Below are 10,913 nucleotides of genomic sequence, written 5' to 3' on the forward strand. Positions count from 1 at the left end.
CATCACTTTCATCTTCATAATCAGATTCAATATTTTCAATCTCTCTAGACCTAGCAAGTCGTTCCTCGAGAAAATACCTAAGTGGCATAGTAGTATCAGGCATAGAGGTAGTTTCATCATAAGTATCATGTATAGCAGAAGTAGCATCATCAATAACATGCGACATATCAGAACGAATAGCAGAAGCAGGTTTAGGTGTGGCAAGCTTACTCATAACAGAAGGTGAATCAAGTGCAGAGCTAGATGGCAGTTCCTAGCCTCCCCTCGTAGTTGAGGGATGGATCTTGGTTTTTGGATCTCTCAAGTTCTTCACAGTGTCCAGCGGATATAAATCCCAAGTGACTCAAAGAATAGAGCTATGCTCCCTGGCAACGGCGCCAGAAATTAGTCTTGATAACCCACAAGTATAGGGGATCGCAACAGCTTTCGAGGGTAGAGTATTCAACCCAAATTTAATGATTCGACACAAGGGGAGCCAAAGAATATTCTCAAGTTTTAGCAGCTGAGTTGTCAATTCAACCACACCTGGAAACTTAGTATCTGCAGCAAAGTGTTTAGTAGCAAGTAATATGATAGCGATGGTAATGGTAACAAAAGAGTAACAAAAGCAAAGTAATGTTTTTGGTATTTTGTAGTGATTGTAACAATAGCAATGGGAAAGTAAATAAGCGTAAACCAGTATATGGAAAGCTCATAGGCATTGGATCAATGATGGATAATTATGCCGGATGCGGTTCATCATGTAACAGTCATAACATAGGGTGACACAGAACTAGCTCCAATTCGTCAATGTAATGTAGGCATGTATTCTGAATATAGTCATACGTGCTTATGGAAAAGAACTTGCATGACATCTTTTATCATACCCTCCCGTGGCAGCGGGGTCCTAATGGAAACTAAGGGATATTAAGGCCTCCTTTTAATAGAGAACCAGAACAAAGCATTATCACATAGTGAATACATGAACTCCTCAAACTACGGTCATCACCGGTAAGTATCCCGATTATTGTCACTTCGGGGTTAACGGATCATAACACATAATAGGTGACTATAGATTTGCAAGATAGGATCTAGAACTCTCATATATTGATGAAAACATAATAGGTTCAGATCTGAAATCATGGCACTCAGGCCCTAGTGACAAGCATTAAGCATAGCAAAGTCATAGAAACATCAATCTCAGAACATAGTGGACACTAGGGATCAAACCTAACAAAACTAACTCGATTACATGGTGAATCTAATCTAACCCATCACCGTCCAGCAAGCCTACGATGGAATTACTCACGCACGGCGGTGAGCATCATGAAATTGGTGATGGAGGATGGTTGATGATGACGACGGCGACGAATCCCCCTCTCCGGAGCCCCGAACGGACTCTAGATCAGCCCTCCCGAGAGGTTTTAGGGCTTGGCAGCGGCTCCGTATCGTAAAACGCGATGATTTCTTCTTTTTTATTTTTTTCTCCCCGAAAGCAGTTATATAGAGTTGGAGCTGGAGTCGGGGGGTCTCCAGGGGCCCACGAGGTTGGGGGGCGCCCCCCACCCTCGTGAGAAGTGTGTGGGCCCCCTGGTCTTCATCTTTGGCGAGGATTATAACTAACCATATTTGCAATAATTCTTAGGTCTCATGTTTACTCATATCAATAGCATAATCAAGTCCTTCTAAAAGGAAGAAAAAGAAAATTGATAGGAGTTTGCATGCTTCTAGTGAACCTGTTATTGATACACCTGAGAATCCAAATGATATTTCTATTTCTGATGTTGAAACACAATCTGGTAATGAACCTAAAACTAGTGATAATGTTAATGATAATGTTCATTATGATGCTCAACCTAGTAATGACTATGATATAGAGATTGAACCTGCTGTTGATCTTGATAACCCAAAATCAAAGAATCAACGTTATGATAAGAAAGACTTTGTTGCTAGGAAACATGGTAAAGAAAGAGAACCATGGGTTTAGAAACCCATGCCTTTCCCTCCTAAACCATCCAAGAAAAAGGATGATGAGGATTTTGAGCACTTGCTGAAATGATTAGACCTATCTTTTTGCGTATGCGATTAACTGATATGCTCAAAATGAATCCTTATGCTAAGTATATGAAAGAAATTGTTGCTAATAAAAGAAAGATACCGGAAGCTAAAATTTCCACCATGCTTGCTAATTATACTTTTAAGGGTGGAATACCAAATAAACTTGGAGATCCAGGAGTACCCACTATACCATGCTCCATTAAAAGAAACTATGTTAAAACTGCTTTGTGTGATCTTGGAGCCGGTGTTAGTGTTATGCCTCTCTCTTTATATCGTAGACTTGATTTGAATAAGTTGACACCTACTGAAATATCTTTGCAAATGGCTGATAAATCAACTGCTATACCTGTCGGTATTTGTGAGGATGTGTCTGTTGTAGTTGCAAATGTTACTATTTTAACGGACTTTGTTATTCTTGATATTCTCGAGGACGATAGTATATCTATTATTCTTGGAAGAGCTTTTTTGAATACTGCAGGGGCTGTTATTGATTGCACTAAAGGCAATGTAACTTTTCATGTTAATGGTAATGAGCATACGGTACACTTTCTGAGGAAACAACCTCAAGTCCACAGTATCAATTATATTTGAAAATTCCATCGATTATATTTGGAGGTTTTGAATTTCCTCTTCCTATTGTCAAGAAGAAATATGATATTCTTATTGTTGGGGATGTGCATATCCCCGTTGAGGTAACATAGTGTTATTCGAAACTTCTCCGGCTCCATGTTATTCGGAATGAGTTCGTTAACAAGACTTGATCAACCTTGTTAGTGGATTCCTTTTGATGAGCATGAGATGGATGAAACGAGAAGGCACAACCTTCTGTACCCTCCTTTTATTTTCTGTTATTTATATTAAATAAAATAAAAATAAGTACTTTCCGTCTGTAATCTGATTTATTCGTGCAATATAAAAATACCCCAAAAATAAAAGTTCTCCGAATGCTCTGGAATTTAAATGTGATTTTTTCTGGAATATTTGAGAATATTTGGCACTGAGAACACATCAGGGGGCATCCACCTGGCCACGAGGGTGGAGGACGCACCCACCTGCCTCGTGGGCCCACGGTGGCCCTCCTCCACTTATTCCTGCACCCACACACTTCTTCTTCCTCCCACAAACACGAATATCCAGCTCAAGCACGAGTTCTAGATCATTTTGCTGTGATTTTCGATCTTCATGCTCAAAGCACCTCTCACAAAACTGCTTGGGGAGATTGTTCCTTGGTATGTGGCTCCTCCATTGGTCCAATTAGTTTTTGTTCTAGTGCTTTATTCATTGCAAATTTGTGCTTCTTAGGTGCCCTGTTCTTGAGCTTGCATGTCAAATTTATATGGTCAAAAGTAGTTTTGATGCATGATATAGGCTTTAGGCACTTGTAGGAGAAGTTGCTATCAATTTTATTGAGTTTGGTTCACTTTTATTTTGATGTTACTACAAAATTCAGAAATTTTCAAAAAATAATGAAGAGATTTTTGAGAGGCTCATTGATATGTCTCCAACGTATCTATAATTTTTGATTGCTCCATGCTACTTTATTTACTGTTTTGGACTATATTGGGCTTTATTTTCCAATTTTATATTATTTTTGGGACTAACCTATTAACCGGAGGCCCAGCCCAGAATTGCTATTTTTTTGCCTATTTCAGTATTTCGAGGAAACAGAATATCAAACGGAGTCCAAACGGAATGAAACCTTTGGGAACGTGATCTTCTCACCGAACGTGATCCAGGAGACTTGGACCCTACTCCAAGAAGTTTCCGGGGAGGTCACGAGGGTGGAGGGCGCCCCCCTGGGCCGCCCTCCTGCCTCGTGGGCCCCTCGGAGCTCCACCAACGTGCTCCTTCCTCCTATATATACCTACGTACCCCCATTAGACCAGAGGGAGCCAAAAACCTAATTCCACTGCTGCAACTTCCTGTATCCACGAGATCCCATCTTGGGGCCTGTTCTGGAGCTCCGCCGGAGAGGGCATCCATCACGGAGGGCTTCTACATCAACACCATAGCCCTTCCGATGAAGTGTGAGTAGTTTACTTCAGACCTTCGGGTCCATAGCTAGTAGCTAGATGGCTTCTTCTCTCTTTTTGGATCTCAATACAATGTTCTCCCCCTCTCTCGTGGAGATCTATTCGATGTAATCTTCTTTTTGCGGTGTGTTTGTTGAGACCGATGAATTATGGGTTTATGATCCAACTTATCTATGAATAATATTTGGATCTTCTCTGAATTCTTTTATGTATGATTGAGTTATCTTTGCAAGTCTCTTCAAATTATCCATTTGGTTTGGCCAACTAGATTGGTAGTTCTTGCAATGGGAGAAGTGCTTAGCTTTGGGTTCAATCTTGCGGTGTCCTTACTCAGTGACAGAAAGAGTTGCAAGGCATGTATTGTATTGTTGCCATCAAGGATAACAAGATGGGGTATTTATCATATTGCATGAATTTATTCCTCTACATCATGTCATCTTGCTTAAGGCGTTACTCTGTTTTTAACTTAATACTCTAGATGCATGCTGGATAGCGGTCGATGAGTGGAGTAATAGTAGTAGATGCAGGCAGGAGTCGGTCTACTTGTCACTGACGTGATTCCTATATACATGATCATACCTAGATAACCTCATAACTATGCTCAATTCTATCAATTGCTCAACAGTAATTTGTTCACCCACCATAGAATATCTATGCCCTTGAGAGAAGCCACTAGTGAAACCTATGGCCCCCGGGTCTATTCTCATCATATTAATCTCCATTACTTTATTTTACTTGTTTTGCTTTTACTTTTTACTTTGCATCTTTATACCAAAAATACCAAAAATATTATCTCTATCAGATCTCACTCTCGTAACTGACCGTGAAGGGATTGACAACCCCTAAGCGTTGGTTGCGAGTTGCTACCGTTTTGTGCAAATATGAGGGACTTGCGCGTGACCTCCTACTAGATTGATACCTTGGTTCTCAAAAACTGAGGGAAATACTTATGCTAATGTGCTGCATCACCCCCTCCTCTTCGGGGAAAACCAACGCTAGCTCGAGACGTAGCACTCATCGAGCCGAAGCTCGAAGGAAAAGCAAAATGAAGAGGCAAAGAAGCCCAAATATAATCTGCCTCGCACCGCGGAGGTTCGGCCGTGTGAATAGCCTTCCGATGATTTCTTGAGAGCAGTCAGGATTTATGATGATCTTTATGAATTGGCTGAGAATGCAGGCCTCACCGCCTTCCTCCACGACCAACGCGAACAGTATCTCTTACTCACATATATGTTTGTGCAAAACTTTCATTTCCATGCTAGGAACTCACCACCTATGGTGGAGTTTTATTTATATGATGAGCATAAGGAGATGCCACTTTATGATTTTTGTCAGGTTTGTTTGATCCCTTTCGAGGGCACGATAGAGGAACCACATCACGGTGATGTGGATGGGTTTAGTGATACCATCACTGTGGGGGAAATGAGGAAGGTTACCGATGCACGAATCACTAGCATACATTTCCCTGTTTTACACTACTTTGCAATATTTGCTAGTCATTGCTTAATTGGTCGCAGAAACTATGGAAATCTTAGTGTTCCTGATATTATTATTTTGTTCCACGGTTTATTCTCTGATAAATCTGTTAGTATTGGCGGTATTATTGCCAAACGGTTAAGTCTGAACCGTACAAAGGGCCCCATCTTTGGAGGCATCTATGCTTCACGCCTAGCTGCACATTTTAACTTACCTATTAGGCATTATGAAAAGGAAGAAAAATTGTTGCCCCGTGTTTACTTAGATTATAAGAGTATGGTGGCACACAATTTTATTGTTAAGAATAGGGAAGGGGAGCTTAAATACAAATTGTTCTGTCATACACATCATCCTGAGACTATTACCCTGCCTGCTCCTTCCTTGTTTGATTTATCTGCAGGCCAGTACCTTGTTCCGTTAGAGGCTATTCACGCCTACCGGAACCCTACATTAGCCACAGAGCCAGAGTCGGAACCATAAGTTGATCCTCCACGACAGTCTAATTACCATTGGGATCCGGAGATGATTGCCAACCAGTGGCAATCAGAGTCTTCTTCTTCGCAGTACGAACCCAACTATTACTATGGATATCTGTGAGGCCAGCCGTGGCCATAGACCAAGCTTGGGGGAGTACGTATTTCTCATCGACATTACATTCATGTTCACACACTCATTGCTAGATGTCGGTGCTCATACTTTTTCATTGTATCATCCATGCTAGTTTATTTTTGTCGGAGTAAATAGCCATGGGTAGCCTAGCCGGCTTCCCCTGGCCCTTCTGAAAAAAGTTGCGAGCCCAACCGGCTCTCAAGAATCCAAGATATGGGGTCGTCTTCCCCTTGTTGGCTGCCACCCAGGCCGGCTTTCGGAAGGCGGTCCGACTTTAGCCCTCACGAGAGGGCCGACTCCAAGGAGCCGGCCATGAGAAGGCCGACTCCAAGAAGCCGGCTCCCCATAAAGCGGTCAAGACCGTACCCACGAAAGTTTGCATCCACCTAACGGCGGTGCGACGGGGCGTGGCTACAGTAAAGCCTGCCGCCCCCGAATCCCGGAGCACGCCTGGCACAGTGCGCCGTACGGGGTAGGCATGACCCGTCCGGCGCGGCACTGTTGCCATGTTGACCCTGGCATCACCCACGACGGGCCGCCAGCGTGGCCCACAGACGGTGGCCCCCTTTGAGCAGAGAGACGCCCGAAGGCGGCCACGCCTCCGACCAGTTGGCCCAAGACAGAGCCGGCTCCTCGCCACCGGCTTGCCGCCTCCCTCGAAGAGGATGCCCCATTAAGGAGACAAGACGCGGTAAGGCTACAGCGATCGCCTGACAGGCGGCGGTACTGTAGCCACGCTTACCACGATGAAGCTCACGTCAACAAGATAGAGCCACAGTAACCAGCCGCCGACCAGGCCCTGGATAATGGGGCCTGCCTGTCGACCAAGGAGCCGGCAGCCGGCGGGACCCACCGGTCGGTGGGCCCCAGCAGCCGGCGTAGAAGCCGGCGAGCGCAGTCGCAGACGGCTGGGCCCCGTGCCCAGTCAGATTACCATTGTACCCCCGGGGGTAGGCCTATATAAACCCCCCGGAGCACCCATGCAAAGGGTTGGACCCCCTGCTAGTCCTAGACACCACACAAGGAGAAGAAGCAGGCTAGCCGTGCCCTTCTTCCTCCTCCCACCAAACAGCTCAAGGAGCGTTGTATTGTGACTCGATTCATCTAGTGAACATGCGGAGACCCCGCAGAGCAGCAGTAGGGGTGTTATCTCCACGGAGAGCCTCGAAGCTGGGTAAGATCCGCCGGCGTGCATGTCTTCGCCTTATCCCGTTTCCAGGCACCGGCGATGTCTTACTGGCTCCCACAATGATAAGCCACATGTTGGCATATGTCGCACCTACCACCCGACATTTGGCGCCCACCATGGGGCCAGGTGCACCGTCGTCCGGAGACCTGTTCTGGACGGGAACCTTATTCCTCCCACGCGAGCGTAGCCAGCCCGGCACGCCCGATGGCGCTTGCCACGACGCGCTGCAAGGCGTCACCGGCATCTACGCGGTGATCAGCCTCGCCGATCTCCTCGGCAAAACTCTCATCTCCAACGAGCTCGCCTCCGATGCGGGCACCGGCCACCTCGCCAACCTTCTCAGCCAGCTCCATGTCTCCAGCGAGCCCGCTGCGGACCTGGAGTCAGTTGGCTCCACCGACCCGATGCCTGTCGACTCCGACACGGCCTCCTACGACACCTTCCCCACCAACGTCACGATCTAAAACGACCCGCTTCGTCGAGCCGATGGCCGCAATGCTGTCACCACCAAAGTGATGGTTGTCGGCCACGGCGGCCCGGCCGACGAGAGCGCCCGCGACACTTCGCACACGGTGGCCCACGACTAGTCCGCTCCCCTCCCGGCTAATGCCGACGACGAAGCACTGGAGGCACGCCGCCTCGCCCTCCTCGCAGATGGCCGGAGGCTGGCCTCCGTAAGACGCCTCACTGAGGCCTATCAGCACGAAGTTGACCGCGCCGCCTTCGGCACGCCGGCCCCGGGCGGGCCAAGCCGGGCCGGCCCTGTCAAGCAACACGGCGCCGTCATCGCCGACACGCTAGGAGTCGACTGCCCGGTCTATGCCACTCCGCTCGAGAACTTGCGTGCCGCCCAGGTGGCCGTAGACGAGCTGGATGGCCTGGAGGCCGAAGACCTCCCCCACATGACCCGGCGCATCCAGCAATTGATTGATGCAGCCGCGCAGCGACACGAAACCGACGCCCGCGCGGAAAGCCCTCCCCCGCGCCGAGAACATGGCGCGACGTCCCGGACACCGACTACGAGCAACATCCGTGCACGACGCAAGAAGGAGCCGGCTGCCAGCTGCAGCCGGACCCGGATCTCCATCGAGCGAGACGTGGACGGTCATCTCCGAGCCATGGAATGGCGGGGCGACCCGCCTCCGCCTCCGCCCCGGGGAGAGAGATATCCCGCCCCGCCGCAAGTGGCGCACCCGACTCTCAGCGGCCGGCTAGGCCGCCGCGAAGGAATCGGCGAGAACGACGCCCGCCATCGGATCGACCGCCTGGCGCGATCCCTGGCGTTGGAAGAAGAAGACGATGTCGGCCCGCCTTGTTTCGGCCCCCGCATCCGCGACGAGCCCTTTCCCAAAGGGTTCTCGCTCCCAAGAGACACGCCCAAGTACAATCGCTCCGTGAAGCCGGAAGATTGGTTGATCGACTACTCCACTGCGGTTAGCATAGCCAACGGTAACCGGCGTGTTGCCGTGAAGTACGTGCCCCTCATGCTGCAAGGCATGGCACGGACCTGGCTCAACAGCCTCAAGCCGCGTAGCATCAACAGCTGGCTAGACTTCACAGAAGCCTTCATCCGCAACTTCACCAGCACCTACAAGCGGGCTCCCAAGCCCAGACAACTCTCCTTGTGCGTACAAGGCCCTGCCGAGTCCACTCGCGATTACCTCATGTGTTGGGCCGAGCTCCACAACTCCTGTGAAGGGGTGCACGAGGTCCAAGCCATAGAATACTTCACAGCCGGATGCCGAGAAGGCACCCTCCTCAAGCACAAGCTCCTCTGCGACGAGCCGGCTACCCTTGACGAGCTTCTGGACATAGCGGACAAGTACGCCACCGCCGACTCCTCGATGAAGACCGAGCTTCGGGTAGACGCGTCCGGAAAGGTACTCAACCCGGCGCCCAAGACGCCCGCTGGGGATTCCGGCCGGCTCCCCCATTCGAACGACCACAAGCGCAAGGGCCCCGCGTCGCCTCCCGCCAGTCGGCAGGTGGCCACAGTCGAAGACGCGCCGCCTGAAGAGCGACTGGCGTCCAAGAAGCCCAAGGGCGGCAGGCCGGCTTGGCAGCCCGCCTTCTCCTACGAGCAAACTCTCGACGCCCCTTGCAAGTTCCACAGTGGCGCGAAGCCGTCCAACCACACGACCCGGAAGTGCCATTGGCTCACCCGAATCTCTAAAGGCGAAGGGCTCGCGCCGCCTTCGCCTGCCGGCCCGCCGCCTCCGCCTCCGCCGCCTCCGGCCGCTCGGCCCGCAGTTGGAGCCGTGCATGACGAGTTCTCTGACGAGCAAGCAACCTACATCGTCTTTACAAGCCAGCCCGAAGACCGGCGCAGCAAACGCCAAGAGCGCCAGGAAGTTAGCGTGGTCGCTGCCAACCCCGCCGGACACATGCATTGGTCAGAAAAGCCCATCAGCTGGAGCCGGGCCGACCATCCAGAGGTGATGCCGTCTCCCGGCTCTTACGCTTTGGTCCTGGAAGCCACCCTTGCGACGAACAGACGCGCCGCCCGCTTCTCCCGTGTGTTGATAGACGGCGGGAGCAGCATCAACATCCTGTACCGTGACACCCTGGAAAAGCTAAATGTCAAGACGAAGCAGCTCGTGCCTACTCGGACAGTGTTCCATGGCATCGTACCCGGCCTGTCATGCGCCCCCATTGGCAAGATCAAGATTGATGTGCTTTTTGGAGACAAGGAGCATTTCCGCTGGGAAGCGGTCTGGTTTGAAGTGGTGGACCTGGAGAGCCCTTACCATGCATTGCTTGGCCGACCTGCCTTGGCCAAATTCATGGCAGTTCCCCACTATGCATACCTCAAGATGAAGATACCAAGCACCAAAGGCGTCATCACCGTAGCCGGCGATTACAAGAAGTCCTCTGAGTGCGCAGTAGCCAGCAGCCGGCTAGCCGAGTCCCTTGTGATTGCCGAAGAGAAGAAGATGTTGGACCGAGTCGTGGCCATAGCCGGCAAGCAATCGGCCGTGTCCCCCGACCCCAAGGAGCATGACGCTCAGGGATCTTTCCAGCCGGCCAAGGAGACGAAGAAGATACCTCTTGACCCCGAGCATCTAGAGAGGTTTGCCGTCATCGGGGCAAACCTGAACAGCAAATAGGAAGGCGAGCTCGCCGATTTCCTCCGTGAGAATCGGGACATCTTTGCATGGTCCCCCAAGGACATGTCGGGTGTTCCGAGGAAATTCGCCGAGCACAAACTACACATTCGAGAAGACGCAAAGCCAGTCAGACAACCCCTTCGCCGACTGTCGGAGGAGAAACGCAGGATTGTAGGGGAGGAGATAGCCCGGCTCTTGGCGGCCGGCTTCATCATGGAAGTTTTCTTTGCAGAGTGGCTCGCCAACCCGGTCCTTGTGCTAAAGAAGAACAACAAGTGGCGCATGTGTATAGACTACACGAGCCTCAACAAGGCCTGCCCCAAAGATCCTTTTGCTCTGCCAAGGATTGACCAAGTGATAGACTCCACAGCCGGATGCGAGCTGTTGAGTTTTTTGGATGCTTACTCCGAATATCATCAGATAAAGCTAGACCCGGACGGCCGCCTGAAGACCACCTTCATC

This window comes from Triticum aestivum, chromosome 3A (genome assembly GCF_018294505.1).
Source record: "Triticum aestivum cultivar Chinese Spring chromosome 3A, IWGSC CS RefSeq v2.1, whole genome shotgun sequence".
NCBI classification, from domain to species: Eukaryota; Viridiplantae; Streptophyta; class Magnoliopsida; order Poales; family Poaceae; genus Triticum; species Triticum aestivum.